This window comes from Filicampus tigris, chromosome 18 (assembly GCF_054856515.1).
Source record: "Filicampus tigris isolate MCC_2025a chromosome 18, RoL_Ftig_1.0, whole genome shotgun sequence".
Taxonomy (NCBI): Eukaryota; Metazoa; Chordata; class Actinopteri; order Syngnathiformes; family Syngnathidae; genus Filicampus; species Filicampus tigris.
In genome coordinates, this window is record NC_141234.1 from 5,854,521 (window position 1) to 5,872,990 (window position 18,470).

The window sequence follows — 18,470 nt, forward strand, 5'->3', positions numbered from 1 at the left end:
AAGAATACAACATACACGCCTGTCTCATCTTGTTTATTTTTATTATGTTTAAGGGTATTCATAGCAACATGATACGCCTATTTTACATACAATAAACAACATAGAATTGTTTTTTTTCATCATCATTAATGGTAGGGCCTTCTTGTCTTGGCTCAGGCTGCTTCCACATTCCAAAAACATGTATGTTGAAGACTCTAAATAGTCCCCAGGTGTGACCGCGTCAGCTCACCCATGACAATCCTGAGGACAATTGCTCTAGAAAATGATCAGATGGCTATCACAATTGATGAGATCACAGTCATCGCTCATGGATTGGTATTTGAGCGCATTCAGGTGCACGTGGTGAAGGAGAGACCCTGGTGTTGGGAAGTAGCCGTTCCCTGGAATGTGGCGGCCTGATTCACAACACCAGCTGTCTCGCCCCACCGAGCCGGCAGATGGTGCTGAAATGGTGGAGAAATAGTCTTTCCATTAGGGAGAAGAGGAGCGGTTACATCTCATTGCTTCTCCTTTGGGGGGCCGCGGTCTACTCTTCCCGCTCTCCCCTGGTCTCCACTTCTCAAATGACAGCTGTGAGAAGAGAACATGCAAATGAGAAGATGAGGCATAAAAACAGACACTCGAGGGAACTTTCTTTGAGTTGGATTTTTGTCATAAATTGGGAGCCTCTGCTCAACTTCTCTGCACCTGACAGGCCACTCGCAAACCTCTCTGCACTTGCAAACATCCTCTATGCAAATTTTATAATCACGCCAATGAGAGGTGTGTGTGTGTGCGCGAATGTGAGAGAGATATAAGCTTTTACTTAGCATATGAAATGAGCTGGGATTAAAATGGGATAAAGAGCAGGGGAGTGTTACAAGAGGTCACTGTTCATTTTGATTCTGTGAAGCACTTTCATCTTCGCCGCCCGCTCTCGCAGGCATTGGGACCTGCTTACACTTGCCTACACTTACAATCTCATTTAAATGTTGAATGGCGGCGACGGTAAAGAGAGGAATAAAAGGGAGGAATTAGCGGCTTGTCCTGAGCAGTGATCAAATGTGATGTTAGGCATTTACCTGATGGTAAAAAAGCGTGTCCGCAATACACCAGGGTGCCGTTTGTATTCTTGCAACTATCAATAGGTTCAATAGGGTTAATTAATGCGTGCGAGACTTGAAGTCGCACCATATGTTACGTTCAACAAATTGATCCGAGCATGTTTGATGCTGATTGTATTATAAATTCCCATAATGCGTCTCGCTTTGTCGTCATTTGACGGCTTTTTGATCAGCACCCATTATCGTCTATATTTTTCAATATAGGTCAAAAGGCATCACTACATCATTAACTTATTATGGATTCTTGTTTCAAATGTAGAAAAAAAAAATGAAATGACCAGTGAGATCATGTCTTAATATGGTCAGAACGTGCAACGAAATAAAACTCAAATTTCTAAAACAATTTAAGATGTCAAAACAGAGGTGATAGGAGCTGATTTCGCGTATGTGTGTGCTTAAACACTGACGGCACGTTCGCGTGTTGATTAAGGGCCCTGTAAAATAAATCTGATTAATTTAATTGGCACTACAGGGGAAAAGAGTTTCCTCTGAGGATAAATAGGAATGGTGGATCAAAAAAATATAATCATGATTGCCCTTGATAGGAGGGCTGAATAAACCTGTGCCATTATTCTACGATTCCATACCTCATGCTATATGATAGGAACGCAGATTTTTAACACGCATTTGAGTGGATTTCTTTGTCCTACACTGGGCCGATTGTGCGTGCGAAGCTGACAGCAAGGCGAGCAGCAGCTGAATTCCTTTAAATATCCCTGCCTGCCTGCCTGCCTGCCTGCCTCATCATATGGTTGCTATGGCAGCCGGCCTCTGCTTTCCAGATAACGTCCACATGCGCCGAGCCACCTCCTCTACCTGAATGCTATGGATCCCATTGGGGAGGAACCGTGCCTACTACACATACGAATGTGCTTCTCTCCGTCACATTGCAGGGCTTCCGCAAAGTAAAACGGAGAACAATACCACGGTAAATTTGATGTTCGGAGGGAAAAGATCAAATATGGTGCAGATGGGGAAACAGTTGGTAGAAGAAATGACTGATACGGGGACAAAAATGAGGGGTGGGAAAGGGGATGTTCTGTGATCTGTGGCAATTTCCACAGAACAAAGACAAATGAAAGGTAGATCCAGACAGACTCCCGGAGGTGAGAATAACAGGTGGCGTCTTTTTCAAAAGGCACCCATTTCTTTTCTTAAGAACTCCTTTCTTCCTTGTCCTGTTTCTGCCATTCCTGCGATTCCCAGCCCCCCATCCTTTCCTTTGTCTGCCGTCCTGCCGCTGGTCTCGTCCTCCCTCTCTTCACGTTTTTTACTCAAGCTCATTTCGTCGTACGTATAGCGGAGGGCCCAACCTCGTTGGACGCGCGTTCTACGTAGCAAGGCACGCCAAGCTCACTCTGTACTTCATTTCTACCGATGATAACGTGTGAAAAATGCCATTCAACCTTGGAGATATTTGAGGCATCCTATCAATTCCTGTTGTTAATTTCAGCAGAATCCCATCATCGGGATTGCTCCGGTTTCCCTCTCAATATCAAACCCATTTTTCCCGCGTGCGTCATTAGTGAAAATGTTTCACTCGAGGGTTTGAATTAAATTTCAGGAGGCGCTTTGAGATACTTTTAGAGAGACTTCAAATCAATATTAGCTTCGGAACAGACAGGTTTAAAACAGGAGTGGGGAATCGAAGGTCGGTGGGCCGTATATACAGAGCAAAGGGGATTTGATCTGGCAACGCCATGAAAAACATGTAAAGCTCTCAAGAGGATTTTTAAAAATAAAAATTCCAAAAATATTTATAATATAAACACAAGTTCTCTATTATTTTTTCATAATACTCCTAACAAATAAGTTCCCCACCTTACTTTAAATGCCTATTCTCATGGAACTTACCTTTGCCAATCTATAAGAGAAATCTTTCAAAGATGACTTTTGACATCCATCTTTGCCGTTTGAATGCGGCCTGAAAGGGAGACAAGATCAGTCATTAAAGGGTCTGTAAGCAGCCGCGTACGATACGTTGGCAGAAAAAGCGAGCAAAGTGGGAAAGAAAGTCGATAACGACGGCACCCTCAATTTCCTCTTAAAGCACAAAGGAGGCCTGATTGCATTTGAGGGATATGGGTGCGCCTCAGCATCTCCTAATGCATCTGTAAATTGAGTTGGAAAATGACGACGTCTGTTGTCTGCGCTCGCTCGGGATGGAAGCCGGGAGGGTAGGCGAGCATCCTCCCCACCCTGGAAGCTGCAGACCTCCCTCCTCACGCCCACTCAAGGCACATTTTGTGCCACCAAAGCATGTTGGGAGTGGAGAGAAATTACAGTAATACACAAAATCCGGATTATGACCCATTTGAATTTTTTTTTGAGCTTGCTTCAAATGTAGCAAAACGCCGGAAGGTTGTTTCGCGTCAGCCAGCACATAAATAGCAATGGCCGCGTTTTGTGTACTTTTATTAAGGATCTGTGGCAGTCGGCAGCGATAAGCGTGCACTCATTTCCTCATTAACTCGGGGCTAAATGGCAGGTAGACAAAGCCACGCGCGCATTCGCTTACACACATGGGTTCGTGTCCTTAAATTGCCTGGACTAAAAGTGAGAACATCAATAAAATCAAGATGATGCCATTCTCCTTTGAGTGTTATTTTTAACTCGCTGGGAAAAAACAAAACAAAAAAAAACGGCCTCTTTTGTAAGGAAGCAAACACTCAGGAAGAGTGGAGCTAATTTAACAAAAGCAATTTGTCCTTTAAGTTGCAATTCAGGATTTTTTTCCCTCCTGTGTAAGAAAACAAAATTCAAATAAACTAAACCGCTCGTGAAACACTGCAAAAAAAAAAAAAAAGCAAAGAAAAGTGCTGACGTGATGCACTAATGCGCATTCAATTCAAATACGCCCGCTGTCACTCAGCGGCATCCGACGCACAATCGTTGCGACTGAACACACTTTTAGGCTGACAGACGCATTAGCGGCAAGGGCAGAGATTTGAACGGGCGAGCCTGTTGGTGGTCCGTGCACGCGCTCCCTCGTGCGCGCGCACACGCCCACACGGTCCCGATAAGTCCGACAGTCATTTAGTTGGAGCTTTGTCTCCTTTTTTTTTTTTTTCCCTGCAGTGTCTCCCCAATGAACTGCGCAAAATGCTCAAACTTGCAGGATTGGAATTAGAAGCAAAACAGCTAATAAGGAGAGGCCGTTTAGCTTGTGTAGCATGTGGTTAAAAAGACGATACTGTCCCTATGAAGAGTCATTTCTGTCTTTGCGTCATAAATTTAAACCAAGAAAAAAAAAAAAAAAATTCGCTTACTATCGGCTTTAGTGACTGATGCGTTTTAAAGCTAATGCACCCCACCCTTCTTCATCTTATGCAAGATGGATTGTTTGGCCTCGCGTTTGAGTGCACGTCTATAAATTTACAAGTTCCTGCCTTGCTGATTCGGACGCCGAGGGGTGCCAGCCGAGCACTAACCCTGATGACTCCTGCAGGATGCCAGCTGCTGGGCAGGGCAGGGCAGGCTAGGCCCAGCCGGGCAGACGCATGGGCTGGTTTGGCTTGGCGAGGCGGACAACTGGAAAGAAAGAACACGATCAGCGTTTTGAGGACGGCTCGCTGACAAATACGCAAACGTGCGCTTTATCTCCGCCGCTAAATGTGTCTTTTCATGGTTTTCCACGAGAAACAATCGACAATTGTCCCGCCGTAATGACTCTTACGTTCTAGGTTGTGTACGTTGACGCTGGTAATTATGGATTAGTGGAGACTGCCCACGACACACACACACACACACACACACACACACACACACACACACACACACACACACACACACAAAAAAAGCAGGATTACCCTTGCCACAAATCTACTCGCAGCAGCAACATATGCACACGGCTCACCCTCAGACCTACACGCTCGTCGGCCATCACAGGCAGCGCGTCGACTCGGCAGCCATTTTGCACGCCGGCTCTGGAATGTTCACTTAATGTAATTGACGTTTCTGCGAGCACAGTTTCGGCAAAATGACGCTCGCCACCTCGGACGTCAAAAAACAGCGTTTAAGTTTTCCTTTTTCCCTCGGTGGTGCAAAAGGAGCACACGTACGGGCGGCATGCAGTCAAGCGTGAACTCCACTTGGCGAGATATGTATATATGCAACATGGAGAGGAGAGGAGCTGAGAGGAATAAGGGTGGGGGGGGGGCACGCCCTACAGTTTGACAGCACTCACATATGGACGGAGTGTGGGGGGGCGAGGAGAGAGGAAATGGAGTAAAACGCTCAACGAGAAATGTACAGCTTGTTCTTATAGGGCCACCATTTTTAACACAAAGAGCCTGCTGCTGGGTGTGTGTGCGTGTGTGTGTGTGTGTTTGAGGTGGGCTAAGATTGTAAATGAACCTTGTATAAAGTGTAAATCTCACACGCGCGCAGTATAGGAGGTCATAAACGTCCACTCGGATCAATACGCAGCACCGCGGACGCCGTTTCAGATGATTGACAACCCTGTCTTTGTTTCAATTTACGATGTCAGTCACAACGATTATGAAGATGCTCAATATTATCGTATACAAAAAAAAAAAAAAAAAGGCCAACTGACCCTGACTACACCCCTCTTGAAGAGATGGACTGATATCCTCCATCACATGGGCAGGACTTGATAAAGGCCACTTAAGGATAAGATCACATCGCCTGGTTGACACAGACGGCGAAAAGGGGGGGGGGGGGGGTGGTGGATGTCGATGTAATAGAATATGACGGGGGAGGTTATGGCGAAGGATCAATGAGGTGTCGCATGACGAAGAGGAGCGTGTCTATGATGAAGACCGTCGAACAGTGCAGGTTGAATAAGGGCGTCGGGTAAAGAGCGAGTGAGTGTGGTGGTGGTGGGGGGGCTGGTGGGGGGGGGGTCTGTGTGTGTGTGTGGGGGGGGGGGGGCGCAGCGGTGCAATGCGCACATGGAATCTTTCCGAGCTCAGACGTGAGGATCACATGTTGTGTGTGTATGCGCGTGCACGTGTGTGTGAGACGCCCTCCATACATGTCGCCATTCACCATACCGTCGCCCCCCCCCCCCCCCCCCGCGCCCCCCCCCGCGCCCCCCTCCATCCTGGCTGCGTATACGCCAAGAGACTGCACATATGATCGCCGCCCTTTGTCTGGGTCAGCGACGGCCGTCGGTTGAGCGCATCACGCTGCCATTCTTTCGTTCCACGGTTGCACTCACGCGTGCTCTCACACGCAGTCATGTGCGTGGCAGATGACCACCCAAGCCCCCCCCCCCCCCCTTTCTTGCACCCATGTATTTAATCTCCTTCTATCTGGCATGTCTATCAAACATGACAGTAGTCCTCCTGTCATGACTGACAAACCAACCCGGCGTGTCCTCACAGTGCACTCCCCGCCGCCCCCAATCCGCCCCCCCCCCCACGCCCCAACCCCCACCCCATCATCATCATCATCCTCACCATCTCCTGTGAGCGTGTCCTCCTATCACCATGAGTCAGGAGTGTTCGGCAGCAATTAAGGTGTGTGTGTGTGTGTGTGTGTAGGTGGGGGGGGGGGGGGGGGGTTATGTCGTGAAGCCGAGACCCTATTTGACTTCTTTCTTCTCACCCACCCTCCCTTCCGTTCTCATAACCGCTGGTTGGCGACTGGGGGGGAAGTTTCCCACCCAGCGGCGGCTGCGTGCACAGCGTCAAACTGAGGGGACCCTTTGTCTCCCACCACCATACTGGGAGAGATGGCGCGCGTACACACACACACACACACACACACACACACACACACACACACGTATACAATATATATTGTGCGCGCATGTACGGATGACACCAATCATACAACCATGCGCACACCTTGGAGGCGCCAATCATGATCTCCTGGAGCGCACTGGTACCTGCACACCTGTATCATGTACATGTGTTTATTTCATTGTGATGCCATGTGGTGTTTAACACCGCGCGTTGCCAAGGCACATGTCAAAAAGGGTGTCCGAGTGTGCTTCCGACTCACCTGGCCTCGATGCGGCGCCGCGCTGCGCTGGTTGTGCCGCCTCGAGTCGGGTGGCGGAGCAGCTGGCTGACACCTGACGTGGCTCCTCTGCCTCCCCGCTCTCTGCTATGGTGTATGGGATCGGCAGCTACACCCTAGCACTGACAGGAGAGGGGGAGACACAGAGGAGGGGTTCTTAACCAGCCTGTCGGATCGTACCACCCGCCTAGAGGGGATGCGGGGGAGCGGGCCGGGCCGGCGAAGCCCTTGTGACGCTCGCTCGGCTGCCCCGGAATGGTCCCTGCTGTCTGCGCCCTGATGGTCTCTCCCGGCTGCCGCTGCTCTGATTGGACGGCGCGCTTCCTCCTTCATCAAAATGTAAAATTCCAAGACAGAGAGTAGTGCGGCGTTGTGCGTACATGTGTACATGTGTGTGTTAGTGTGCGTGAAAGGCAGACAATGCGAGTGGGGAAAAAAAACGTGGAGCCTTTTGTGCGCTTTACAGAAATACACGTCAGTCACGCTCGTATGACTGATTGCGCTTACGGCAGCGCGCGCGTGCGCGCGCGTGCAAATTTGTGGGGTTTTTTTGCGCCTTTGTGTGTCAGGCAGACGATACACAAGATGCCATTGTCTGTGTGGGTGTGATAGAGGAAGAGGTAGTCGAGGGAGGAAGACAAGACAAAGAGCGCAAGAGATAGGAAGACAGTGTGTGGAGAGAAAAGGCGAGTTGTGCGTGTGGCCAACGAGCTGCTAGCATTCGTCTTTGTGTATCGTCTCGGGTTTTCGGTCCGTCTCTTTCTGTCACAACAATCGGACACGCGCTCCCAATGGAGGCGACGTCAAGATGGTGGCTGGCTTGCCCCCCTCGGCCCCGCCCCTCCCTCCGACAACCTCTCACCCTCAACCCTGCCGTCGCCTGGCGGGAACTTCCGTCCGTCTGATCGAGCGGGAGAAAAAAAGGGCAGGTAGACGAGGGCGAGCGAGGGCCACGTCACGAGGAGGGTGACAGCCACAGCTTTCACGTGCTCGAGTCTCCTCAGGATAGGCTGGTGGAATACTGCTGACTCACGACGCCTGCAATGGAGCACACGCACACACAAAAAAAACCCACTGAAAAGAAACGACACAACACACATAGGCTAAAAAGCAAAAGCACAAAGTATCCTCCGCCAAAATGATTCATAAATCTACAATCTTCAGTTTTTAACCCAATCCAGGGGAACATACTGCAAAAAAAATCAGAGCTGTGCCAAGGCCTAATTCGCTGCCGCACTTAGCACCGATGTATACAAATGTAAAAACAAAAGAGTTTACAGCCATCCATCCATTTATTTTCGATCGCATTCCGTTGACAGGTGAGTTAAGTCAGTCAGCTGACTTTGGCTGAGAGGCCAGATAAACTAACAGCCATTAACGCTCACATATACACTTCAGGACAAATAAGAGTCTTCTATTTAGCTAACGTGCTAAGTTGCAAATCCATAGAACGACTAGCCAAATGTTCCAACCACTAACCCACTGTCCTGTTTGTTTTTAATAACAAATAACAACTTACAAGAAGATCTGATTCGCTTTGACAGAGCAAAATGTTAAAATGAAACCACAGTGGTATTAGTTTGAAATGACAGACTATGCATATGCAGTAACATACTATCATCTAATTTATTTTGCCTTTTTTTTTTTTTATGAGATCATATTGTGAATGTTTAATTTTAAGGAAATCCTTCAAAGAGCATTTATTTAATTGTCCCAAGTACTAGTAGCGGCTCTAAAACCTTTTACACCAAGTAAATCCTTAAAAAAACACATTTTGCACGTTCTAGGAGGAGCATATGCAAATACTTGAATTCAGCACATGCAATGTGATTTATTAAACTTGAGACAAATTGCGCCGGCTAATTTTGCATCTCTAAATAGCGCAGATGAAAGGCGCTAAAAGGGAGACAATTTCTGCTCCCAAAAGCAAACGGAAAACAAAAATTAGGGCTGTGGAGCGAGTCACAAGAAAGAGTCACGCCGTATCAACTTTGCTAAAAATCCTTTCAACGCTGCATTTCCTTGGTTGCTCATTTGTTGTTCGTTATTTGGCCGTGCTGTCTCAAGTATTAAACGTAATGTTGCTCGGGGTGAGTTAAATCAAACAAAACAGTTGTTGGCTTCCCTAAAACCATTTAACTGATTGATTTCTTTAACCCAGTAATGTGCCTGTCTTCCACTAACTCTTCCAATTCCATCATTTCAAATGTGATTTTATGCTTGCGGCGCTCTACCAAATTTCCACACAACTATTTTATGGTGAAAATCTCTTATCTTACTAAATGCCACGCCCACCGGGGTCTGTAACGGTGTGAACGTAATTCAGGGCACGCTATTAAAAGGGAAGTCAACCCAAACATATTTTTTTCAAGAATGTGTTCCCAGCAGGCCCACTAGTTGAAACACGGCATTCTGATTAACCCTTTCATGCATAGTGGTCACTACAGTGGACATCTATTCAAAAGTTGCTTTCGCCTATATTAATTTATAAAACATTTTTCATGCATTAATTATGATTTAATGTTATTATTTAAAATATAAATATATTTTTTTTAGATTAATAGCTGTCCACTGTAGTGACCACTTTGCATGAAAGGGTTACTTTTGCGTTTGTGGAGTATAAATTAAGCAGCATAAAGCACTCATTTTTAGCCATCTCTGGGGGCGGCCATTTTGTCTTCTGTCGACTGAAAATGACATCACAAGTGCTCACAACGACCAATCACGGCTGACCTGTTTTCTGAATCGGAGCCGTGATTGGTCGTTGTGAGCAGTTGTGCAGTCATTTTCAGTCAACAGAAGACAAAATGGCCGCCCCCAGAGATGGCTAAAAATTTGTGGATTAACACTTATTTCACAAACGGAATATTTATCAGAATGTCGTGTTTCAACTTGTGGGCCTGCTGGGAACATATTCTTGAAAAAAAAAAATGTTTGGATTGACTTCCGCTTTTAAGGAAGTCAAATCAGGTTGGATGTTGCCAGAGAGTATCAAAAACAGACGACGGATGACACTGACTTGCCCGCTCCATCCTCCTTGAAAACAGACCTTTGCTCGTTCCTGGCTTTTCTCCGTCTCTCCCCCGCTGCCGATTTAATTACCTTCTATATTTATCGGCGCTCGTGACGCTATTTTGGTTTCCTGAGTCTTCTGGCTGATATTGGTGGGCTACATTATTCCGTGCAGGAGCACAGGCGCCCGTCGCGCACTTGTTAGCCCTTCCAGGAAGGAACTGAGGACAGGCTACAACGTCTCCTTTGATGTATGTCACATAGCAAAATGCATGACTGGATGAGTGTCTGGATTTTCTTTAGCGCCAAAGCATAGAGATAAAGACTGCAGATTCAAAGGTTCTCGCAAAACAGACCAACAGGCCGCCGTATGGATCGACGTCCTCCATATTTGCCTGTGATTTATTATTGTTCCTCAGCAGAGGCCACAGTCATCTGAGAGATGATGGCCATATTGATCTGATAAACAGTTTCATTTACTGCCAAAGCCTGCCATTCATACCCACGTGCGTGCGCGCGCACGCACACACACACAGCAGGAATAACCTAGCTTTCTGCTCCATCAATTCCCCACCTCCTCCTCCACGTCTGCCGTGCTTCTCCTCCCCCTCCGGCCACCTCAGCCTCTCGACGCTCTTTAACCCGTTCATCTTCTGCTTCCTTCTCGCCAACCCTCTTAACTTATCTTCTTTGTTCACGCCAAGCTTGTTTCTCACTACATGAACAATATCCCACATGAACCATGTGACGGCAAAGAGACGGAAGCGTTTAGCCTCAACCCCCCCTCCCCAAGCCGATACAGTATGTACTTTTGTTTGGTAGTATTCCACAATGGTCCCGAAATGACATTCCTTTGAATATTCTTACAATTGGCTGCGTTTATTAAAGTACCGGAACGAGAGGATAGGAGTGAATATCCGGCTCAAAAACTATACAACATTAGCAAGCGTTCAAAAATGATCACAAAGTGGACAAAGGGAACATCACAAAGTAGATCTCCGTTCTTAAGTTCATCACAAGGCCACGTGAGGATGGTGCCATGAACTGAATACGTACGTTGAGAACCACATGACAGTTGGGATGTTCCAGAAGACAAATTTGGGGCAATGATGCATACAGGACAATTCATTAGCTACACTTGCGATACAAGTTGAATTTGTTCCATGATCTCTGAACGCAGCACTTGCACATCTCAAATTATCTTTCACCATTCAGGTCAGCGGAAACGCCATTAATCCGTTCCAGCATCACCCAAAAATCCTGCAAAATCTGCTGTAATCATTTTTCTGATTAGGAAAATACTACTCTAGAATATTGTACTTTAGAAAAACATAGTCATAACAATATTAAATTTCGCATATGCACTTTTCAAGCTGCTAGCAAGATTTGAACGTAGCATCACTTCACTCCTCCTCCGCATTGCTAAACAAAGCCACGTACACACAACCCGTACAACATGCGCCGTATAAAAGATGATGCTAGCCAAGGGTGCTACGTTGGTAGCGTGGCTTATTCATGTTGGAAAGTTGCCAAACACCAAATGCTACTAGTTGTGGTTTTGGGGAATGATCAATTAAAAATAGAAGAAAAGTGGCGTGGAGAGTGCCGAACGACGTACATGACGTGTATCAAAAAAACTTTTCTTCTGGTGGATGGTATTTGCAATGGTGTGGAACAGCGCATCATATTTGGAGCTGTTTCTAATATTTTGACCCTCTCATGCACCTAAATAAGGTTACCGAAATATGAGATCATCATGATCTGCTTGACAAAGTGCAGTGTAAATGAATACCTCTCAAACAGAGAATAGTTTTTGTAAAGGCTGACTTTTTATAACTTTTAAAACATTTTAAAGGCTTGCATTTACATTTTTTGTTGTTGAAATGATTGGGTGCAATTTGGACTGAATTTAACCTACTTAATGTACACTGTTCTTACATTGGACATTTTTCTGGTGGGGGCTAATGCTAATATAATTTAGGGATCATTTCAGCTAATTAGCAGCTACTTTAAATGAATTTGCAGACCACCGAAATGAAGTGCGAGCCTGACGTCGTGACTTAATCTGCCATTAGGCAACGCTTTGTACTCCGCAGATTCGCTGCTGTGTAATTGATGTGATGGGTCACACTTCTTTAATTAGCCCGACTGCTAACGGACATCAGCCAGAGAGTTATTGTCAAACTGGAGCAATTTAACAGCTTCGAAATAAGACAACTTCCCGGTCTTTTGCGTTCGTATTGCTGCTTTGCGCTAATGCAGACGTGCGTGAACACGGCGGTCTGACAGGCTTGACTTATGTGTGGCTTGCGTGTCTTTCTGTGAGTGTGCACATTACTTGTGAGTAAACACTAAATGGCATCCACCAGGAAATGCATAACATATTCACACACACACAGACACGCACCCACACTTGAAGGCTTTCAGTTTCGAAATCAATCCCACATCCGTAGCTAATGCAGTGCTGGGCCCTCTTCAGGAAACATTAGGCCTATTAGTTAAAGTGTATGCATTCCTGTATATGCATGTGTGTGTGTGTCTGAGTGGGTGTGGAAGCCGCACACTCAGCACTAGCCGATCTCAGTGGATCCTGTGAGGTCAGCAGGTGCAAAAGGGAATGAGGGACCATCTTATTGTGCGTTGTGTGCGCGCGCGCGCACGTGCGTGTTCCCTCCCTCGATATCCTCTGGGCTCTTTATCGCTCTAAAATTATCCTCCATTTACTGGAAGGCAGGCCGAGATGGAGCGGGGGGGGGGGGGGGTACTGGGGGGGGGGGGGGTACTGGGGGGGGGCGATGAGAAATACGGGCACTCTTGTTTGAACGTCCGACTCGATCACTTGTGGTTGCACAACTTAAGAGACAAATCGTTGTCTTCCTCCGTCAAATACTGCAAGGTAATGTAATACGATACCGTACACAAGAATACAGTGGAACTTCTGAAGTCGAATGCATCAAAAGTGGTATCGCTCTGAGTCCGACCAGGATTTTCTGGAAAAAAATATGCCGACAAATTCGACTTGGGAGTTCAAATCATTACGTGTGATGTCAGCACAAATCTCGTCAGGTCGCTGAGCATTAATGCCATAAGTTTGCTTTTTCTTTAGCTTTTTTCCCCCCATGAGCACACCATGGATGTGGAGCGGACATGGAAAAGAGGTATCAAGAGTCATTTGAAAACATCTTGATTATTAATGTGACAATGTCACTGACCACACACACTAAAGAGAGGCTCAGAGAGCGCGCTCAATTTTTCACTTTGTTGAACGGGCAACAAAAACACAGAATTCAACATGTAAAAGCATGTTTGATCTTCTTTACAATATAACTTATTTTTGCACGTGAATGAGTGGTACATTTTTTGTGTGGTAACATTTTGGGGGTATGTGATGTTCTTTTGGGTTGTTTTGCATTATAATACCAAACTAAGTATTTAACATTTGGCATTTTCTGGGCTTTACATCTTGTTCAAGCCATTCCTTATAGGATTATAATTAGCTCTGCACGGCAAAAGATCAATCAGGAGTGACCAATTTAAGTGGATAAAACTCAAAATATTGAATATGAAATATTGAAAAAGCGACAATGTGTTAATTTCATTGTTTTTATTTATAAAATTGATGATGGCCCGGTCAGGCAGGTCTCTACGTAGTGGCTCCGGGCCAACAGGCCACTGTTAAAGTGGAAGTCAACCCAAACATATTTTTCTCAAGAATATATTCCCAGCAGGCCCACTAGTTGAAACACGGCATTCTGATTAATTTAGCGTTTGAGGAATATAAGTTAAGCAGCAAAATGCACTCGTTTTTAGCCATCGCTGGAGGGGGCGGCCATTTTGTCTTCTGTCGACTGAAAACGACATCACAACTGCTCACAACGACCAATCACGGCTGAGATTCAGAAAACAGGTCAGTCGTGATTGGTCGTTGTGAGCAGTTGTGATGTCATTTTCAGTCGACAGAAGACAAAATGGCCGCCCACAGAGATGGCTAAAAACGAGTGGATTAACACTTATTCCACAAACGCAATATTTATCAGAATGCCCTGTTTCAACAAGTGGGCTTGCATGTAACATATTCTTGAAAATAAAATATTTGGGTTGACTTTCCTTTTAATGTCGAATCCTAAACATTAAAGCTCTTCTTCGTGTAGGCCGTATATATGTTATATTGCCCCTGGTGGCCAAGGCGCTCACACCGGAACTACCGTCAATGGGCATTGAATCATGAACTCACGATGCTTAAACCATCAACACTTTTTTTCTTGTTGATGTGTTCTGCGGGGCTGACATTTGCATTCATTTCAAGAGACAAGTTTCTTGTGTTACAAGCGTAGTCAGGGAACAAACGAAACTCGCAGGTCAAGGCAGCGCTACATCTCCTTTACGAAAATAAAATGAGAACGTACCATGTCGGTACTGATATCGGACCTTAAAGTCGACATTTACATCAGACGGCTTCCAGGGTTATATTCATATTCTCTATAGTTGCTTTTGTTCCCTCGCCTCACACGGTCCTCTGCCCTCCTCCTCCTCCTCCTCACACTGTATTATATCCCTGGGGACAACGCGAGATGGATCAAGTCTCTGCAAATCAATATCATCCATTCATGTGGCTGCAGCTCATGCATGGTCATGTGAACCGGCACTCTCGCACGTGCACGCACAAAAGTTGCTGAATCGATATAATTGCATCTGGACGAGCGCGGCTGCAGCAGGGTGAGGGGCGGAAATGGACTCAAAATGCGTTTTATGGTGATTGCAAAATAGATGGAAGTTGCTGGGAATTTCTTTCTTTGGGCATCAGCGATAATATTAGCCTGGAACGACGGCGGAAGGAAGTCTCCAGATAATCGTCGCGTAGATTGGCCGAGGCTACAAACCACGGAGGATGGAAAAGTGAGAGGGAGGAGACGATGGAGGAAACTAATGGAGAGAGCAAGACAGTGAAGCCGGCCATTATAAATCATAGCCACTCTTGGCGCCAGCCGCGTATCCTAGCAACCAGACAGACTCCGCATCCCTTCCGCCCCCTGTCTACAGTATGTACAGCTCACAGCTTGGTAACTCGTAATACCCATAGTGCACTGGGCCATGCCCCAAAAACTCCTGACACACTCGCTTATGGCGATAGCTGCCCAAACGACTGTACATTTGCGTTGTTTTCGGGCTGGTGAGATCTAACTGGAACTGACTGCTGGACCAACAAAGAACTCACTGCACACACTGTTTCTAAACACACCATATAAAAAAATGTAACACTGACAACTCTTGAACATATGGAGAAAGGAATTATTCATGCATCTATTCCCTTTAATGCTTGTCCTCGGCGTCAAGTCAATCAGTCATTCTTTTTTTTTTCAGAAAAGGAAAAAGTGAATTGTTTATAAAACAACAATTCTATTTTGCATTTTTGATCTGATCTTTAAATTGGATTATGAAAAATCTATCAAATTTTCAGGTTTTTTTTTGGTGGATTAAAAAAAATTTAAATCAGTCATTTTGGTTGACTTTGGACAAAAGGCGGGGTAGAAATAGGAATAAATATGAGCAAAATGACAAATTATGATAAGGCAAAGCATAAAGTTCATGATCCAGTACCAAGCTTAAAGGTTGGCATATTATGCAAGAGTGATTTAAAAATAGCTTGCAGACATTTTTGGGGGTCGCTGAAGTCTCTGCCTAACCAACAAGTGTAAACTACACAACTGAGTTTTTTGTAAGCAGTTTACTTCCGAAAATGTGTCTGCAAGTAAGCCACTTGGTGATGAAGGACCGCCTCCATGAGTTGAAAATACATTTGATGCTCTTTCTGTTCTATAGGAGAGCTTGGGTTACTCTTCTTTCTAAATTAAAAAAAAGATATGATGAGGAGATTAAGACGACCAGATACGCCTCTGGTCATCAAAGAGTGTGATAAGTGCACTATTATTCTTGATCCTTGGGGTATTTTGACTAACCTACAACAGAAATCTTGAAAAGATTTCCCTGAACATTTGCAGCAATTTACCCGTGAAGGCCCGCCTTTTAAACAGCTAAAGTGTGCTTTGGTACGACGATGTTTTACCACCGTTGCAAGTCGTGCCACGTAGGTGACGGCTCCTCACAGCACGAGCTTGTTTTGTGTCATTTTGACGGCACGTTCGATGACACCAAACACACTCTGTAAACTGCTCCTGTGTGGTTCAGGCATCAGCCTCAATAGCTACTTTTCACATTCTGAGTGGCCAGGAGAACACAAACACACAATACGTGTAAATGTGTGAGTGTGTGTGTGTGTGTGTGTGAGTGTGTGTGTGTGTGTGAGTGCGGCAAGAATGACGCACTCAGCAGCCACTCAGTCATCCATAGTCCAAGTGCCACCACAAGTAGGTGGTTTGCGAGCAAAATAGTGTTTGAGAAATGAAGGACAAAGTAGCCAGTGTGTGAGTAAAAATGTATACATACAAAGAGAACGCAAGCACGCCCCCTTGTGGACGCGGACAGGCTTGAGTCTCCTCCCACGGTGCTTTTCCTGTTGAATTAATCAAATAAAATGATTTGCATTCGGTTAAACACAGAGCATAAAGCACACCATTAATTTTGTTTGTTAACAGTCAGTTCGGTGGATTTTTGCCAGCACATTAAATGCTTCGATTTAACACTGTGTGCAAAGTGACTGAAGGATGCTTTAGAGGTTTTCAAGGGTACCACTTCTTTTAATCTATAAGATAAAACCTCTTTTAACATTTAATGAGATTCAGAGCGAGAGGGGAAAGTAAAAGGAAAAAAAATAGAAAAGATAGCAAAAGCGCTCTTCCTAAAGCAATAGGATCATACTGTACACTCAAATCCTGGAGGATAATGAATTAAATTAACTTTTCATTTAATCTGCCGCCTCTTATCTTAAAACTGTACAGCGAAGTTTATGCAGATAAGCTTAGGTTTAATCTCTGACTTGGTAATTATGTTTTCTGTCTATTGTCAGCCTTCAAAAACCTCATTCCTGGTATGTCATTGCACAAGGTGGACACCATTCTTAAAAAAATTCTGTATCTTAAACCCCTGACACACTTACTTGGAAACCGCTAACACACTTTTACTTGACAAATAATACTGTAATGTGGAGCAGGGGTGGGGAACTTCAGGTCTGTGGAAGATATACGGACTGCGAGATGTGCTCTAATTTAACGTATTTGGGTCAAAAATTGGTCTATAAAATTGTGTTCGAATATATGTTGCTCAAACAGTTATTACTACAGCTACATCGATGCTAGTTTGGTTAGTCACTCATTGGCGTTTTGCATTATTGTGTGTTAGCATGAATTATGCTGTTCGGTTTGATGAAATACACCATAGATGTAATTCTCTCTCCTTTTTTTTAAATAATCAAACTTCAACTGTGAATTCCAGCAAACATCTTGACGCAGGCACTCGGCCTCTTTTGAAGATTTACTTACTATCTTAGTATGTCGGCCCCATGCTGCCAGTCAGGCAAGGCAATTCTAAAAATATGCAAAACAACATTCAACTAACAAATACCCGCTGTATAATATATCATAATAAACATTTGTTCTGATATGGAATCGGTTCATTCATCATATTTAGTATGCCACCTACCATTTACGTAGATTGTGGAGTTGCTGTTGGGTTCTTCATCTTGGCTCATCAGAGGTGCAACAGTATGGAGGCCTTCAATTTATACAGCTGTTTAATCCGCCTAGGAGTTCTACAGCGACAGAGAGCAAAATAATAAATAAAACTAAACACACATAATGTTATAAAAGGAATTTATGGTATGGTACTCGTCAGTAACTCATGCAACATTAAAAGCTTGACAGGTCTAATGTAAACATTTGTTCAAAGTTGTTAAATGTTGTTTACATGAGTTATTTTGGTCTCCTTAAATGTGCATGTTGCTATGAACAACTTTTGTTCGGTTTGAGTAAACTTTTTACTTGAACCTAAATTATGAAGGCCATTTCGCTGTCAGTTTTTGTTGTTGTTTTTTTTAGTATTTAGCTGTTATTGTGTCCTTTGTAATTATCCCAATGTTTACGTACCTCTTTTGGGGCGTCATTTGAAGGGAAACGATTTTACTGACATTGTCATATTTTAATCAAACACGTGACCACTACCTCGAAGAGCGACGTCAACAAATTAGCTTTGTTTTCAAAAGCACTGTTGTGTTCAATGACCTTCGGGTAAACGTTTTAACTAATTCGTTAAAGACGTCATACCGGCAGAAAATTCCACTAACATACTTGAAATTGTAATCAACGAAATGTCTACGGGAGCATTATGATACGTTTCAATTTGTGGAAAATGATCATCTTGTTTCGTATTATCCAGCCGTATGTGTTCGTGAGGCGTAATCCCAATTTGCAGTTA

General features: G+C 44.8%; 1 long non-coding RNA gene across 7 annotated transcripts; it reads right to left on the reverse strand.

The window, feature by feature from the left end:
- Nucleotides 1-24: 24 nt before the first annotated feature.
- Nucleotides 25-18,204, reverse strand: LOC147132181 (uncharacterized). 7 transcript variants are annotated; one of them, XR_015082188.1, is made up of 9 exons: nt 18,143-18,204; nt 17,700-17,808; nt 17,540-17,584; nt 16,548-16,614; nt 7,954-8,129; nt 7,074-7,213; nt 4,493-4,634; nt 2,958-3,027; nt 25-570 (listed from the first exon to the last, which is right to left on the reverse strand). It is a non-coding gene; the product is annotated as an uncharacterized LOC147132181 (long non-coding RNA). The 7 variants fall into 7 exon arrangements; XR_015082190.1 differs by lacking the exon at nt 17,540-17,584; XR_015082192.1 differs by lacking the exons at nt 16,548-16,614; nt 17,540-17,584; nt 17,700-17,808; nt 18,143-18,204 and adding an exon at nt 10,678-10,794.
- Between the last annotated feature and the right edge of the window lie 266 nt (nt 18,205-18,470).